Below are 18,637 nucleotides of genomic sequence, written 5' to 3'. Positions count from 1 at the left end.
ATGATCTAATTCAATGGCAGAACAGACTTGAGGGGCTGAATGGCCTTCTCCTGTTCCTATCATGCAGGAGGAATCTGTCATCAAACTCCAGCTTCACCAGAATAATATGGAAAAATCTCCACTCAACTTGATTAAATCTATTTCTGTTACAAGAGGAAGTACAATGATACATCGGCCTGTAATTGTGCCAGTGACTAATGGGGGTGAGTACGTAATAATACAGAAAGTCGTCGTAGGAGGCACATTGAAACAGTGTTTATCTTGCTTTATGATCAATAAACTGAGATTTCTTATCGTGTATAGAATCATAGAATGGTAACAGCACTGAAGGAGACCATTCGGCCCATCAAGCCCATGCCGGATCTTTGTAAGAACAAATCAAGTTAGTCCCATTCCCCCGCTATTTCCCTGTAGCCCTGCAAATTTTTTCCCTTCAAATATTTATCCAATTCCTTTTCGAAAGCCACGGCTGAATTTGCTTCCACCACCCTTTCAGGCAGCGCATTCCAGATCACAGCTGCGTAAAAAAGATTTTCCTTATGTCATCTTTGGTTCTTTTGCCAATCACCTTAAATCTGTATCCTCTGGTTCTCGACCCTTCCATCAATGGGAACAGTTTCTCTCTAACTATTCTGTCTGGACCCTTCATGATTTTGAATACCTCTATCAAATCTCCTCTCAACCTTCTCTGTTTCAAGGAGAACAACCGCAGCTTCTCCAGTCTACCCATGTAACTAAAGTCTCTCATCTCTGGAATCATTCTAGTAAATCTCTTCTGCACCCTTTCTAAACCTTCACATCTTGCCTGAAGTGCGGTGCCCAGAATTGGACACAATACTCCAGTTGTGGTCGAACCAGCATTTTATAAAGGTTCAACATAACTTCCTTGCTTTTGCACTCTATGCCTCTATTTATAAAGCCCAGGATCCCGTATGCTTTTTTAACCACTTTCTCGACCTGTCTTGCCACCTTCAAAGAGTTGTGTTTGTATACCCCCAGGTCTCTCTGTTCCTGCACCCCCTTTAGAATTGTACCATTCAGTTTATATTGCCTCTCCTCGTTCTTCCTGCCAAAATGTATCACTTTGCACTTCTCTGCGTTAAATTTCATCTGCCATGTGTCCGCCCATTCCACCAGCCTGTCTATGTCCTCTTGAAGTCTATTATTATCCTCCTCACTGTTTACTACACTTCCTCGTTTTGTGTCATCTGCAAATTTTGAAATTGTGCCTTGTACACCCAAGTCTAAGTCACTAATATATATCAAAAAAAGCAGTGGTTGTAGTACCAACCCCTGGGGAACACCACTGTATAACTTCCTCCAGTCCGTAAAGCAACCGTTCACCACTACTCTCTGTTTACTGTCATTTAGCCAATTTTGTATCCATGCTGCCACTGCCCCTTTTATTCCATGGGATTCAATTTTGCTGACAAGCCTATTATGTGGCACTTTATCAAATGCCTTGTGAAAGTCCATATCCAAACATCAACCACATTGCCCTCATCAACCCTCTGTTACCTCACCAAGATAGTTAAACACAATTTGCCTTTAACAAATCTGTGCTGGCTTTCCTTTATTAACCCATGCTTGTCCAAGTGACCATTAATTTTGTCCCGGATTATTGTTTCTAAAAGCTTCCCCACCACCGAGGTTAAACTGACTGGCCTGTAGTTGCTGGGTTTATCCTTACACCCTTTTTTGAACAAGGGTGTAACATTTGCAATTCTCCAGTCCTCTGGCACCACCCCCAAATCTAAGGAGGGTTGGAAGATTATGGCCAGCACCTCAGCAATTTCCACCCTTACTTCCCTCAGCAACCTAGGATGCAACCCATCCAGGTATCAAGAGTACACCTCATAACTGTTACACAGCATTTAGCATTGAGAAGCAAAGTAGCAAATTTGAGTTCCAAGTTTTTAAAGGCTTTGGGTTAGCGTTAAATTAAAAAATTAAGACAGAAGTTTGCCCCTTCTTGTGTCTGACAGAACCTACCTTCTTAAATCCATGCTGACTCTCTTTGATCAGTTGATACTTGTCCAAGTGTTTAGTCACTCTGTCTCTGATGCTAGCTTCCTGTAACTTCCCCTGAAGATGTTGACTCATGCTGGGTATGCTTCCACAAGTTCAGACTGCCCCAGGATATCGCAACCAAGTAGCCAATCTTCATCGGTGAGGCTACGCAGAAAGTTTCAGCAGCTTGATTGAACATGGCAGGGGAGTGGCATCACAGTACACACCAACACACAAGCACTTACCAGCAAAGAGGTAGTGGATAGCGATCGAGAGTGGGAATAATGATAACTCCGGCTGTGTTTTTTTTCCCTCGCTCGCCCAAGTAAACTGAGATCCATTATGGTGTCCCTACCACTGCCTTGGCTGAGATCAGCCAGTTGAGGACAAGCTGGGAATCCTAGTTAGTATAGTTCAATTTTGCACCAGACATCTTTTACCAATTGGGTTATCAGCAGAGCTGAATTTCATTACTTCAATGTTATCGGAAGGTGAATGATTTTCCTCTATTATTCCATATTTATTTTTGAGTGCCCAGCCATTCTAGACCTTAACATTGACGTTACTGAAAAACCGTGTCAGGCAACCTGCATAATTCTAGTTATTATGTTAATAAATAATAGGCTGAACGAAGGTCAGTTTAAGGTCTTATACCATATATACTACACCCCATTACCCTTAGACCCGTGAAACTTTTCAACCTCAGTACCTTGTGGCTCTATCTGGCTGTGTCTTCGACATGAATATATTCATGCTACTGACAGCTGAATGTTGTTTGCCAATGTATTTTTCCTTATGAAATTATGTAAGTCATATTCTTATGATTGAAAATTATAAGTGGAACTTTTTTTTCATAAAACTGTAATATGCACTATTGTGCAGTGACAAACCTAAAACAAATAATGCAATAGCTCAGTTGAATTTACTTGAAATAAAGGTAATATGCTAAGGAAGCAATAGGCATTTAAATATGATATTTTTATGGCATGATCTCATTTGCCCAGATTTAGCATAACTTTAACAGCTGTTTAAAGTTTTCCTACAACCATTTGAAATTTGATAAGTCCCTCTTTTGGGTCCAGTTTTCTGTGGGATTTTATTCATAAATTTTAATGTTATTTCTTCCTGAATTACTGATTGGATGTTAAATGCAAAGCAGTAGCACAATGGAGGCAGAGTTCATTTGCAATGGTCAAAATATCCATGAGGGCCGTCACCACTTTATCTTTTTTCTTATTCCCACCTTCCCTTTAAAGATCGTCCCATCTGGACCTGTCAATCTAAAACTCTGTAATACCAGCCCTTATAAGAAAACATTGTACTGTGCAACATAATACACTTGTTCTCTGCATTAAATCCCATTTACCCTGAAATTGTTAAACTAGCAGATTCAGACTCACAGGAGGTAATTTTGACTTTGTGCAGTCCCGATTTTTATTTCCATTCACTTCAACAGAACTAAAAATGGGGAGAGATGTAAAACAGGCTGTCACTTGTTTTACACTATTGCACAAAGTCAAAATTACCCCACTGGGTCTAATCAACCAACAAACTGAATTCACTTTGACCCTTACCTGTCATCAGTTAGAGATAACTGTGAATTAATTTTTCTTGTGATGATTCTAACCTAGTTCTTCAAAGGCTTACAGTAAACCTAGCACAGTTTAAATGACTATTTAACCACCTTGTTTTGGAAGCTTTTAATGTAAATTGCTGTATCCCACTTATCCAATGGATTTCCACTGAATTGATGTTCAATGAATTCTCCCCCAGTTCATTTGCATTATTTTGTCTTTTTACATTACCACACGTGGTAATTTTTGAATAAATTGACCCAGCCCAAACAGAATAATTTCAAATGTCAGCCCAACTTAATTGATCTAAAGTGATGCCAGATAAGGTTATAACACAATGAACTGACTGTTCAAGTGTTTTAATAAATATAATCTTTGTTTTATTTTAACAGACAGTAAAAAATGTAAAAAGCTACATTTATAGCATCTTTAATCTAAGCTTTCAGTTAAGCTTTTTGGTGCAGATGTGAAGGCTGCCACTGACTGAGAATTATAGCTTGACTTCTATAGCGCATTAAATTCTGAATCTACAGTCACTGTGCCAAAATTACAAGGAACGGCCACAAGGGATTTAATTAATATTCATTGAACTACTGATTGCCACTGTATCTGAATATTAATTTTCTACTCAAAATTGTAATTGTTTAATCTCTGTTTCTAAATTGTATCATGTTGAGCAGTCTCAATGGAAAAAACGTTCGCATCGGTACACATTTATAGGTCTGAAAGAGAAAGATATAGTAGATTCTAGCCTCTTTTATCTGTACTGCACCATGTACTTTTGATACTCCATCTCTATCTCTTCATTTTTAATTAGCTTTGAAAGGACTCAGCACTAAGGCTTCCCTGTACATCTGTCTGTTTATTGCTGGTCAGTAACTTGCATATTGAAGGGCCGGCATCACTCTGAAAAATTGTAGGAAAACTTTGAAACTGCAAAATGCAATAATGTTTTTTCACACAAGGATGATGTTACTCATGTCACAAAATGTCATCATGTCTGCAATGCCAACAGAATGAAAACGTACGCTGACGACACCAGGCTCTACCTCTCCACCACCTCGCTCTACCTCTCCACTGCCTTTGTGTTGCTAGGCTGCTTGTCCGACATCCAGTACTGGATGGGCCACACTTTCCTCCAGTTAAACATTGAGAAGACCAAAGCCATCATCTTCGGCCCCCCGCCACAAACTCCACGGCCTGGCCACTGATTCCATCCCCCTCCTCATTCATTATCTCAGGTTGAAGCTGACTGTTTGCAACCTCAGCGTCCTATATGACCCTGAGCTGAGCTTCTGACCCCATATCCTCTCCATCACCAAGACTGCTTACTTCCATCTCCATATCATCGCCTGCCTCTGTCCTTGCCTCAGCCCACCTGCTGACGACACTCTCATCCATACCTTTGTCATCTCCAGACATGGCTATTCCAATGCCCTCATGGCCGACCTCCCATCCTCTACCTTCAATAAACTTCAGCTCATCCAAAATTCTGCTGCCCGTATCCAAACCTGCACCAAGTCCTGTTCACCCATTAATCCTGTCCTTGTTGACCTACATTGGCTCCAGATCCGCCAATGCCACCAATTTAGAATTCTTAGCTTTATGTCCCCTCCCTATCTCTGTAACCTCCTCCAGCCCTACAAGCCTTCCTCGAACTCTGGCCTCTTGTGAATTCCCTATTCCCGTTGCCCCACCATAGGCGGCTGTGCCTGCAGCTGTCTAGGCTCTGAAATTTCCTCTCTCCCCCTTTAAGGCCCTCCTTAAAACCTACCTCTTCGACCAAGATTTTAGTCCCCGACCATTCCACTCTGCCCCGCCCCCCCCCCCCCCCCCACCCCAATATCTCCACTTCTGCTCGGTCAATTTTTGTTTCATTACGTCTTGGGACATTTTTCTACGTTAAAGATACTACATAAATGTAAGTTGTTGCAGTGCGTCTCTCCCAAATTCTTCTATAACCCTCAAATAGCATATGAGAAATTGATTTCGACATTTTCATACCTATATATTAATTATAAAATAAAAGCCAGGTATTTATTTTTGGTTTCAATTCTTTTCAGTACATGTAAGATGAACAAATAGATTTAATTTCCATTCAAAACAATACTGTAATACTGGTGAGAGCAACAGATGTTCCTGATATAGTGTTACAATAGTGGCAATGATTGTGATAAGGCACATACAATTGTTTTGGTTTGTTTGCTCTGCATAAAACAGATTGTTGTTTTTTGACATATAGCGGGTCAAAGCACAGGAGCCACAAGTGAGACTGCTTGTAAAAGGAATTGAGTATAGAACTAAAATCATGTGAAGTTGATGAGAGAGATGTGGAGAAAAAAACAGAGTGAAAGAGAATTTCATTGGAACACAAAGAGACAGGCTTCGTTATGGAGTGTGATTTGTCCTGCTTATTCCTCTTCCCCAAAAACCATTTGCTTTCGTACAACCTTCTTCAGTTCAGATGGCAAGATGTTCTAATGCTACATTCACCACAGCCATACTGGTGATGCTGTGTTACAGTCAACAACAAATGTATTTACAGCAGGGGTAAGAAACACTTTTCCCTTCCCGTTCCAGTGGAACATTCCAAATATAGCAATGTATTATATTCACAAAATCAAAAGCAAAATACTGCAGGTGCTGGAAATCTGAAATCAGTTCTGACGAAGGGTCGTCAACCTAAAACGTTAATTCTGTTTTTTTCTCCACAGGTGCCGAGTATTTCCAGCATTTTCTGTTCTTATTTTATTCTAAACCTACCAAGAACTGTTCCCAACATACAGCAGTTGGATTGGAGGAACAAATTGCCCTGGGAGCCATGACTAAGATAAGCAAGCATTCAGATTCAATCAGATTTCGACTTCAAGCTATCGAAATTAAGACAGTCTAAATCTGACTATGAAGTGCAAACAAACAGGGAGTAGGGGCAGCCCGTGTTAGATGAGCAGGAATTATATCAGTCAGTAAACCATGACCCAAACCCCATCACCAACTAGGCTGCCAGGAAGCTGGAGCTTCACTTGCTGCTGAACAGCTAGGAAAACTAACATATGCCCACAAATAAAGTAACAATGAATTATGTTCATGGATAACTACAAGACTATCATGTGAGGTGCAACCATAACCCATTTTAACATGGGAAAATAATTCATGGGCAGGGAACATCTGCATATTTTGTTTTACAGCCAACAACACCTGACATTGCCTCTGAACATGGAGGCCCAAACTAGAAAATAGTGCTGTGCTGAAGCAAATGGATATAAAGCAAGAAAAAAATCTCCCTGAGCAGGTGCACAGTCTTTCAAGGAAAAAAAATATAGATAAGCAGAGTCAAAGAGAGAATCTCACTGGAACCCACAGAGACAGTCTTCATTATAGAGTGTGATTTGTTCTGCTTATTCCTTTTCCCCCCAGGAACCATTTGCTGCTACGTGATTACAATTCCATAATCTCAACTTCTGCATGCAAGTTTAATTCTGTCCCTTTCTCCGTTGTCCTAAATCAAAAAATGAACCTTCTGACCGACACAGTCATATCATCTAATGCCTCAAATCATTTGCTGCTGCCACTATGGAACCTGAACAAGTACCATATTCACTAGAGCATTCTTTTTGATGGAATTGAAACTTGGTGAGGTCGCACGGTGGGTTCGACCATTATTCTTTTGCCTCTGGAACTTGAATCCAATTCAGACTGGTGGATGAAGGTTTCCTCCCTCTGACAGCTGTAGGAATCCCATATGAATAAGTCTGGACAGTTATGTAGAATTACATAGAATTTACAGCATTGATACAGGCCATTCGGCCCAACTGGCCTATTCTGGTGTTCATACGAGATTCCTCCCACCTTATCAGCATAACCATCTAACACCAGGAGCATGATTTTTACCTGGAGCCAGGAACTCAGCAGGTTGGTACATAATGGCGCGGGAAACCTGGAAGTAAAGTGAGTGTGTCGGAATCTGTGATCGCAACTAAATTGAAGGCACTTAATTTAACTTCCGGATTCCACGTCTCCAAGCTGCGCAGTGGGCGTACTGCGCACCTGCACGATGCGATCTGAACTCCACTATTTAAAGGGCCAGTACATAAATGGATTTTGGAAGAGAAAGAAGGAAGGAAGTGATGGTATGGACTCAAAGAGAGCAAAGGACAGCACCCAGGTTCACAGGTGCTTCACCCAAAATACTGCTGGGTGCAGTGAGAAGGTGGAGGTGGGTCATCTACCCACGTGATCGGAGGAAGAAACCTGGTTCTGCCACTAAAAAGACATGGCTGGAGGTGGCAGAACAGGTCAGCAGCAGGAGGGCGGTGTTGGCTGCAGTGCAGGAAGCGTTTTAATGACCTAATCAGGTCAGGATAAGTGAGTGTATTTGCTGATTCGCCCACATCCTGCGTTGTGCAAGGACTCCCCCCTCCCTCTCCCCATTCTGTGTTGGCAAGCCGACTCCATCGCATCACTCCTCACACCCACTTAAGTTTCAGCATCAACCATTCCTCACTTTCTATGCACTTCCTCACCTCCCGATTTGTGCACCCACTGCCACTCACCCCAATCCTGATGTAATGTGATGCATCTGTCTGATACTCACCCTCTGATGCATCTGTCTCATTGTCAGCCTCACCCAATGCAATCATTCATCAGGTGAATGCAGCACCTTCAGTCACTCACAGGTCTGTTCTTTCTCCCCTTCTAGGAGAAGAGAGCGCAAAATACAAGGGAGAGGGCGAGGTCTGGAGGTGGACCACCACATGGTGGAGGTGACAGATGTGGAGGAGGAGGCCATGGAGATAAGTCGCACCATTGCATGCCTATCCATTGGAGATGGAGAGACGGGGAACCCACAGATGGCTGAGGACAGAACTTTAACGTCTTTCACGTACATGATGAATTAATTTTATCAATGATTGAACCGTTCCGCAACTCAGTATGGTCATTAGAAAGATTGTCACTTTTCCGATAAATAATTAATATCGGCATCTGGTGTCTTCCAGGGCCTTCAGGGAAAGTGTCGAAATGGAAGAAGATGATTCCTCGGAGGATCTCATTCCGTCTGAGGGTGCACCCTCACATGAGATACAGCCATGCACCAGTGCAGATACTGGCACTTCGGTGGGTCCTGTTAGGCAGATATTTTGGTTATCACCTGGTGATTCACCACTCAAAAGCGAGCACGAGCAGACACTGTTGGTGGGGGCAGCTGCGGCGAGTCCCCATCGTGAAGCCCGCTCCCCTCCAAGCTCTGCTCAGCTGGAACACAGGTGATGAACCTTGGGGGCCATCATTGAGAATGAGAATGATTGAGGTACCTTTGCAAGGTACTGGAAAAAAGTGCCATGCACACTCTCCACAATAGCGGAGAGGATGGAGGAGTCCAACTCCATCGCTAGTGGATTGTTGGCGCAGGTAAGTGTGAGAATGTCTGCAATGGAGAGAGTAGCAGCCTCCATTGAGCTTCAAGCATGGATCACAAATGACAACGGCCATGCACACTTTGGATGCCAACAAGTCTGCTACCTTAATCAGACTGACAGATACCTTATCCGTGGCCTTACAATGCAGCACATCTGTTCACCAACCTGCTGTCCAGCAGAGTGATGTTGTGCTGGCCCAGGAGAGGGGTGATGGCAATAGGGGAGATGGAAGTGGGGACTCCACTCAAAGCGCTCCCACATCTCACCCGTTGCAACCCCCCACCCCCCAACCAGTGTCCGACATGTTGCCTCATCTCCCGATGGCTGAATCTGCCCCTGTACAGATACAGGTGCAGCAGTCTTTAGTGGGGTTCAAAAACCCAGAGGTTATACACTGAGAGCACCTTGGCGGCCAGGGCAGGTATCTGAGCAACCTTCCTCTACCTCTGCTGAAGACACAGGGGATTCACCATGTAGAAGCGCTAGGAAGAGAAAAACAAAGCAATTGTAGTTCACCAAGGGTATGCAAAAGGGTGTGTGACAAGATGTCATGTTGTTCATTTATATATTTTGTTTGTTATGGCACATTAAATTTAATCAATAGCATCACTGCCACGTCTTGGCCATTATCGAGTCACGTGTGTGAAATAGCCATTTCATTTGCTTCATCGTGAATGCAAAGACTTGATGACACCCATTGGGCGGGTATGCAACAGGTATATACGTGGTTGAAGGACTTGTTTGTGCAAAGGCGGGGTGGGGTTTGGTGGTGGTGGTTGATTCTTAATCTCACTACAGAAAGTCACAATAAGAATAAAACCGGTCGGACCACCCGGCATCAAACCACTAGGTACTGGACAAGGCAAACCAAGCCCAGTCAATCCTGCAAAGTCCTCCTCACTAACATCTGGGGACTTGTGTCAAAATTGGGAGAGCTGTCCCACAGACTAGTCAAGCAACAGCCTGACATAGCCATACTCACAGAATCATACCTTTTAGCCAACGTCCCAGACTCTTACATCACGATCCCTGGGTGTGTCCTGTCCCACCGGCTGGACAGACCCACCAGAGGTGGCAGTACAGTGGTAAAAAGTCAGGAGGGAGTTGCCCTGGGAGTCCCCAACATTGACTCTGGACCCCATGAAATCTCATAGCATCAGGTCAAATATGGGCAAGGAAACCTTCTGCTGATTACCACCTACCACCCTCCCTCAACTGATGAATCAGTCCTCCTCCATGTTGAGCACCGCTTGGAGGAAGCACTGAGGGTAGCAAGGGCACAGAATGTACACTGGGTGTGGGACTTCAATATCCATCACCAAGAGTGGCTCAGTAGCACCACTACTGACCGAGCTGGCCGAGTCCTAAAGGACATAACTGCCAGACTGGGCCTGCGCAGATGGTGAACAAACCAACACAAGGGAGAAATCTATTTGACCTCGTCCTCACCCATCTACCTGTCGCAGCTGCATCTGTCCATGACAGTATTGGTAGGAGTGACCACCGCACAGTCCTTGTGGAGACAAAGTCCTGTCTTCACACCGAGGACACCATCCAACATGTTGTGTGGCACTACCACCGTGCTAAATGGGAGAGATTCAGAACAGATCTAGCAGCTCAAAGCTGGGCATCCATGAAGCGCTATGGGCCATTAGCAGCAGCAAAATTGTATTCCAGCATAATCTGTAACCTCATGGCCTGGCATATTCCTCACTCTACCATTACCAACCCTGGTTCAAAGAGGAGTGTAGAAGAACATCTTCAGCCAGAAGTGCCGAGTGGATGATCCATCTCGGCCTCCTCCCGATATCCCCACCATCACAGAAGCCAGTCTCCAGCCAATTCGATTCACTCCACGTGATATCAAGAAACGGCTGAGTGCACTGGAGACAGCAAAGGCTATGGGCCCCGACAACATCCCGGCTGTAGTGCTGAAGACTTGTGCTCCAGAACTAGCCACGCCTCTAGCCAAGCTGTTCCAGTACAGCTACAACACTGGCATTTACTGGACAATGTGGAAAATTGCCCAGGTATGTCCTGTCCACAAAAAGCAGGACAAATCCAATCCAGCCAATTACCGCTCCATCAGTCTACTCTCAATCGTCAGCAAAGTGATGGAAGGTGTCGTCGACAGCACTATCAAGCGGCACTTACTCACCAATAACCTGCTCACCGATGCTCAGTTTGGGTTCCGCCAGGACCATTCAGCTCCAGACCTCAATACAGCCTTGGTCAAAACATGGACAAAAAAGCTGAATTCCAGAGGTGAAGTGAGAGTGGCTGCCCTTGACATCATGGCAGCATTTGACGAAGTGTGGCACCAAGGAGCCCTAGTAAAATTGAAGTCAATGGGAATCAAGGGGAAAACTCTCCAGTGGCTGGATACATACCTCGCACAAAGGAAGATGGTAGTGGTTGTTGGAGGCCAATCATCTCAGCCTGAGGACATTGCTGCAGGAGTTCCTCAGGGCAGTGTCCTAGGCCCAACCATCTTCAGCTGCTTCATCAATGACCTTCCCTCCATCATAAGATCAGAAATGGGGATATTCCCTGATGATTGCACTCTGTTCAGTTCCATTCGCAACCCCTCAGATAATGAAGCAGTCCAAGCCGGCATGCAGCACGACCTGGACAACATGCAGGCTTGGGCTGATATGTGGCAAGTAACATTCGCGCCAGACTAATGTCAGGCAATGACCATCTCCAACAAGAGAGAGTCTAACCACCTCCCCTTGACATTCAACGGCATTACCATCATCGAATCCCCCACCATCAACATTCTGGGGGTCACCATTGACCAGAAACTTAACTGGACCAGTCATATAAATACTGTGGCTACAAGAGCAGGTCAGAGGCTGGGTATTCTGCGGCGAGTGACTCACCTCCTGACTCCCCAAAGCCTTTCCACCATCTACAAGGCACAAGTCAGGAGTGTGATGGAATACTCTCCACTTGCCTGGATGAGTGCAGCTCCAACAACACTCAAGAAGCTCAACACCATCCAGGACAAAGCAGCCTGCTTGATTGGCACCCCATCCACCACCCTAAACATTCACTCCCTTCACCACCGGTGCACAGTGGCTGCAGTGTGTATCATCCACAGGACGCACTGCAGCAACTCGCCAAGGCTTCTTCGACAGCATCTCCCAAACCCACGACCTCTACCACCTAGAAGGACAAGAGCAGCAGGCACATGGGAACAACACCACCTGCACGTTCCCCTCCAAGTCACACACCATCCCGACTTGGAAATATATCGCCGTTCTTTCATCGTCGCTGGGTCAAAATCCTGGAACTCCCTACCTAACAGCACTGTGGGAGAACCTTCACCACACGAACTGCAGCAGTTCAAGAAGGTGGCTCACCACCACCTTCTCAAGGGCAATTAGAGATGGGCAATAAATGCTGGCCTCGACAGCGACGCCCACATCCCGTGAACGAATAATTAAAAAAAATGCCAGCAGCAGCACCAGGCATACCTGAAAATGAGGTGTCAACCTGGTGAAACTATAACACAGGACTACATGCATGCTAAACAGCGGAAGCAACATGCTATAGACAGAGCTAAGCGATTCCACAACCAATGGATCACATCAAAGCTCTGCAGTCCTGCCACATCCAGTCATGAATGGTACTGGACAATTAAACAACTAACGGGAGGAGGAGGCGGCTCTGTAAACATCCCCGTCCTCAACGATGGCAGAGTCCAGTACGTGAGTGCAAAAGACAAGGCTGAAGCGTTTGCAACCATCTTCAGCCAGGAGTGTGATGTAATATTTTCCACTTGCCCGGATGAGTGCAGCTCCAACAACACTCAAGAAGCTCGACACCATCCAGGACAAAGCAGCCCGCTTGATTGGCACCCCATCCACCACCCTAAACATTCACTCCCTTCACCACCGAGCATAGTGGCTGCAGTGCATGCCATCCACAGGATGCACTGCAGCAACTCGCCAAGGCTTCGTCAACAGCACCTCCAAAACCCGTGACCTCTACCACCTGAAGGACAAGGGTAACAGGCAAATGGGAATAACACAACCTGCACATTCCCCTCCAAGACACACACCATCCCGACTTGGAAATATATCACCGTTTCTTCATCATGGCTGGGTCAAAATCCTGGAACTCCCTACCTAACAGCACTGTGGGAGAACCTTCACAAAATGGGCTGCAGCGGTTCAAGAAGGCGGCTCACCACCACCTTCTCAAGGGCAATTAGGAATGGGGAATAAATGCTGGCCTTGCAAGTGATGCCCACATCCCATAAACGAATAAAGAAAAATAATGGCCAAGACATATGATTAAATTTAATGTGCCATAACAAACAAAATATATAAATGAACAACATGACATCTTGTCACACACCCTTGGAAGGATCCAGAGGTGAAGAAATTGAGGGCAGTGATTTCTTTAACTGTGACGGGCAATGCATGGCCACCAGCTCCAGCCGGGAGCAGCTCTGCATGAAGGAGCCTGCAGATGCTTTCTGCGACCACCTGGCGACTCAATCTGAGCCTTCGTAGGCACTGCTCCTCTGAGAGGTCCAGGAAGCTCAGCCTCTGCCTGTAGACTCCCTCATGTGGGTAGTGCTCCCTGCGACCTCGGCCCCTCAGTTGGTCCCCTCTCTGCTCTTCTCCAGGTCCTTGTGGCGCACCTCTGTCTTGTGCACCTGCGGATCCCAGAACTGCACGACGTGCCTGTCGCAAATGGTGATATGTCTCCCCCTCAGATGTACTGTGGAATACATCCACTGTGGCCCCCATCCTGATCTCGTCAATTTGAGGTGAGTCCAAAATGTAGGTAAGCTTGTCTGAACACAAGAATTCTCAGTCTCAACTAAGAAATCTCAGTCTAAAGACAAAGAACTCCCTCCGTTTTTATGGCGTGTTTCAGAAGCCACGGGAGACACATTCAGGAGTAGTTAAATCCGTTTCTATTGCAGAATCCACAAAAAATTAAGTACCTAAAATGTTTCAACTACCTGAATTGGCCCTTTAAATATCAGGCCACCGGCTTTTAGTGGGGACACGACTCCTGAGTTTCTGTTGTGCGCGCGGATCCTAACGCTCCTGGGTTAAACCCAGGAATGGTCCCGCTCCAAAAAAGCTGCTACTTTAACCTCTCACCCACCCCAACCCACCCATTCTTGGGGTTAAAATTAGCCCCCAGGTTTCTAAGTCAAAGTCCTCAGTAACAGAAGCGTCCAAAATTTGTTGCTACATGACAATAGATAGACAGACCATAAGAAATAGAAGTGTCACATTGGTAGAGTAGAAGATTGGGTTAGCATTGTTGGGGCATTATACAGAGCTTTGTACTGTACAATACTGAGTACCTAATGCTGACTGTGGACACAAAAATCTAGAAAACATTGCAGTCCCTGGAACCTGGTAAATACACAAAAATGACTATTGCTATTAGGATAGAAATGATTGATATCACCCATAATAAGTACATGACTTTCATTTTGGATGAAATGAGACAAGTCACTGAGCGAATTCTATATTTATTATGCAAAGTACTCCACATCATTACAGACATAGCGATACATAGGCAGATGGGGCAGGAGCAGTTTAACAGTGAGTCCTTTCAGGGCTCGTTAAAGATAGACCGCTGGCAGTGGTTGCTAAACAAGATTCTTTGGCCGATTTAGGAAACTTATTAAACTTTTGTTGATTTTTGGGGGGGTGAAACTTATCTTTGGCAGTAGCACAAAATGGACGATAGCGAATCAGCAGCCTCGTCAGGCAGGACGTAAAACGGGCCGCTGATTCATTACCGCCATTTTGACACTACCGCTGAAGACCAATTTCACCCCCTTGGTATCTCTCTGCAATATCAGGTAAGTTGTTCAGTTTCAGCATTTCCTTCTTTGTATTTGGAAATTTCATGCCAACAAAAATATATTGTCAGAAAAATCTAGCAAGCTTAAAATATTCCCACCAATATGATTATTCTTCAATCTTCCACAAATAAGTGTTGGAACCAATGTAGGAGGAACAATTAACACAAAATAGAGTCCGACATGCAGGTGATGCAAATTGATCTACAAGGCAGCCTCCTCCTTCTAAAGATTCAAAACTAATAAGCTATAGAAAAATATCATTTGACTCAGCTTGCACAATGTGGAGGAGAATTTTTTAATATACCGCTCGGTACAGAAAAAATGGAACTCCCTAATCCTATGCTTGTAAAATATCTTTTTAGGTATATAAGAAAAATCTTTAAAGGCTGTGCTTTTTTGGCAACCCAACTTATGTGCCAAAACATCACGGGCACTGATTTGTGGTGGGCAGCATGTTCAGGCCCCCGCCCCGGGTCAGGCCTCATTGCCGTTCCGTCAGTAAGCTGCTCGCACATTTGGAGCACCTCGACAATCATAGGGGGCTAAAAATCTGCCGGTCCATATACGTTAAAGCAGAAGGGGGCGGGGGGGGGGGAGGCAATCCCAGGTGAGGGTTGGGCATCGTCAGGTCAATTTTTGTGGAGCTAGGAGGAATATTAATGCTCCTCCTGACCCCACAAAATGGGCAGAGTTTGGGCAGCACACGCTCCGCCCATTGATACCTCAAAATTACATCGGGGTCCTGTTGACGTCATGGCACCCCAATTTGCATGGGCTCATGAGGCTCTAGCTTGTTTCCAGCAAGTGCCTGCACAGCTCATTTCCCCCACTCCCACCACATGGATGGCGGTGACCTGGATGTCAGCAGGAATGGGGAGGTAAGCACTGTGCTGCCATTTACAGCCTGCTTCCGCCCCGTTATACACCCGACAGTTTAGCTGCAAGTCAACCTCATGTCCTCACCTCAAAAACGGTGTGAAAATGATGGCTCCAACTGGGAGGCCAGCCCTGATTAATTAAACATTTAAAATGATTTCTGTGCAAAATATGCCAGAATTAAAATAAATATGGTGGAAGAGAAGATATTTTTGTAACAAATAACATAATTCGGAAAACTGGTGTGCTCATTTTTATGTCCTGTCAAAATATCGGATTTGGGGAATCTGTTGTTGGCTCCAGTCACCAATAACACATGGGGCTCCCTGTGTAGATGGGAGAATTGTTAAGAGTACTAAGATTGCAATAGGGTGGACGATTCCATCAGTGCATTCAGCACCTGTAGCTTCATTGCAAGTGGTGCTTTTGGGTTTCTTTGTCTCGCTTCTCCTTCAAGCTAACCTTTTGATGTCAATAGGACCCCAATGTAATTTTGAGGCACCAATGGGCGAAGCTGCGCACATTGCACTCATAGGTACTCACGATTAAGCGGCCTAACCAATGGTCAAGAAAGAGCCCTCTTTTGGATGAGATATTAAACCGAGGCCCCGTCTGCCCTCTCAGCTGGACATAAAAGATCCCATGGCACTATTGCGAAGAAGAGCAGGAGTGTTCTCCACAGTGTCCTGGGGATATTTATCCCTCAACCAACACCAAAAACAGATTATTTGGTTATTATCACTTTGCTGTTTGTGGGACTTTGCTGCGTGTATATTTGGCTGCTGTATTTCCTACATTTCAACAGTGACTACACTTCAAAAGTACTTCATTGGCTGTAAAGCGCTCTGAGGTCATGAAAGGTGCTATATAAATGCAAGTCTTTCTTTTCTTTTCGTTGCAATTCTAGTTTCAAACCTTCATCACATTCTCTTAAGAACATGTCCCTCATGCTATTCTGCTTCATCTTTTACAGAAAGGGGCAAATTACACCCCAATGGTGGGATCTAGGCATAGGTGGGCAGAGTGGGCATGTTGAACGTCTGTGGGCATGTTTTGCACTCATTGGTTTTTGCAATGTTAATCAGGCTATTCTGTTGACTTAATTGATGCTGGAATCCTTCCACAGGACATCCTGTCTTTTGTTCTGGGGGGAAAGCTTACCCATGCTAGAATTAAAGACAGACAGGTGTTACCTGGCAGGTAACACCTGTCTGTCTGCACACTGATTGCCTTGGCAACGGGCAGTTGAAAAAACTGTCTGTTATCACCAAGCATTGTTCTGTGAATTATAAATGCGACTTCATTTCGAGGATTTCATTTCCACATCGTTCACCTGAGGAAGGAGGTAGCCTCCGAAAGCTTGTGAATTTAAAATAAAATTGCTGGACTATAACTTGGTGTTGTAAAATTGTTTACAAGAATTAAAGACGACACAGGAAATCTGGCCAATCCCATGTGACCTGCAACAATGCAGCTTCACACTTGGAAGCCATTTAGTGAAGTTAAGGAGCAGCTGCAGGGGTAAACAGGGCTGTGGAGAGTGGAGCTCTGTGAAAACTACAGCCCAGATTTTAACTCTGAGTGGGTGGGTGGCGAGACAAGCTGGGAACTCAGCTGCTGGTGAACAAATGAGGCCCCAGGCTATTTTAACTTCCGAGCCTCATTAACATACCATTGGTCCACTTCCCACCCATTCCGTTCCAATTGACAATAATGCTCCTGAACAAGCCCTTAATTACCATTACTTAGCAGTGAGTAATAAACTAATGCCAGAATGTTAATGCTGATAAAGTCAAGCACCTGAAATTTCTTCACGGTTCTCCTGATCTCCTGGCATAACTTTGACGGGAAAATTGGCAACACTCACCAGAGAAACAGCATAAACGGCTAAAAACATCTGGAATAGCTTAGACTTTGTTCTGTTCAATATCATTTACATTCCAGCTCAGTGGCTACTTAAGTCTTTCCTCCACCTTTAGTTCCTCTATCTTTTGTATCAGATCATTCCTCAATTACCTGGAACTCTAATACAGAAACTTTTGCACTGTGCTTTATTTGATAGCTTAATCTGGGTTTTATTACCTTTAATTTTTTTTCCACTGTTGTGCTGCTCCAGGATATCAGAGCTAATAAAAGTACTGAGAGAAAAAAAGCATTTAGATGTAGCTCAGCACTGACAGTGCTGCTCACTTGTCCATGGCAATGCAAGCCTCCCACGATGTCCAGGTATTAGGTTGTAAGGTAAAGATTACTTTGCAGCCATGAAACACAATACCATAAACAAGTGAAGTGAACCCTTTTGCCCTGTGCATACCAACAGCCCCAGACTGAAATTAAACCAATATCTGCAGCAATCCAGCGTGACACTGATAGAAGAAATGCTGATGAGTTGCACACTCCAAAACAACATAACAGTGTGTGTTCATAGAATTTACATAGAATTTTACAGCACAGAAACTGGCCATTTGGCCCAACAGGTTTATGCTTCACACAAGCCTCCTCCAACCTTATTTCATTTCACCCTATCAACATATCCTTCTATTCCTTTCTCCCTCACATACTTGTCTAGCTTCCTCTTAAATGCATCGATGCTATTCGCCTCAACCACTCCATGTGGTAGTGAGTTCCACATTCTCATGTACTAATGCTTTAAGGGGTGGCTCCACATTGTACTGCAATACATGCACAGCTGGGTAAATTTCCGTCTTCACAGCCTGGGCGGTAATCTGGCGGAGCAGTTCAAACACCTGTTGTAGAACCCGTCTGCGTTTCATTCCACTGAAATCAATGGAGTGAAATTCGGTAGGGTTTTACGACGAGCAGGTGATCCAACTCACCTGATCACTGGCCAGGCTGAGAAGACAAAAATTTACCACAGCACAGCCCTCCAACAGCTTTTAATCTGACTGAAACCA

Source organism: Heptranchias perlo, chromosome 15, assembly GCF_035084215.1.
Source record: "Heptranchias perlo isolate sHepPer1 chromosome 15, sHepPer1.hap1, whole genome shotgun sequence".
NCBI lineage: Eukaryota > Metazoa > Chordata > Chondrichthyes > Hexanchiformes > Hexanchidae > Heptranchias > Heptranchias perlo.
This window is presented reverse-complemented; position numbering follows the sequence as displayed.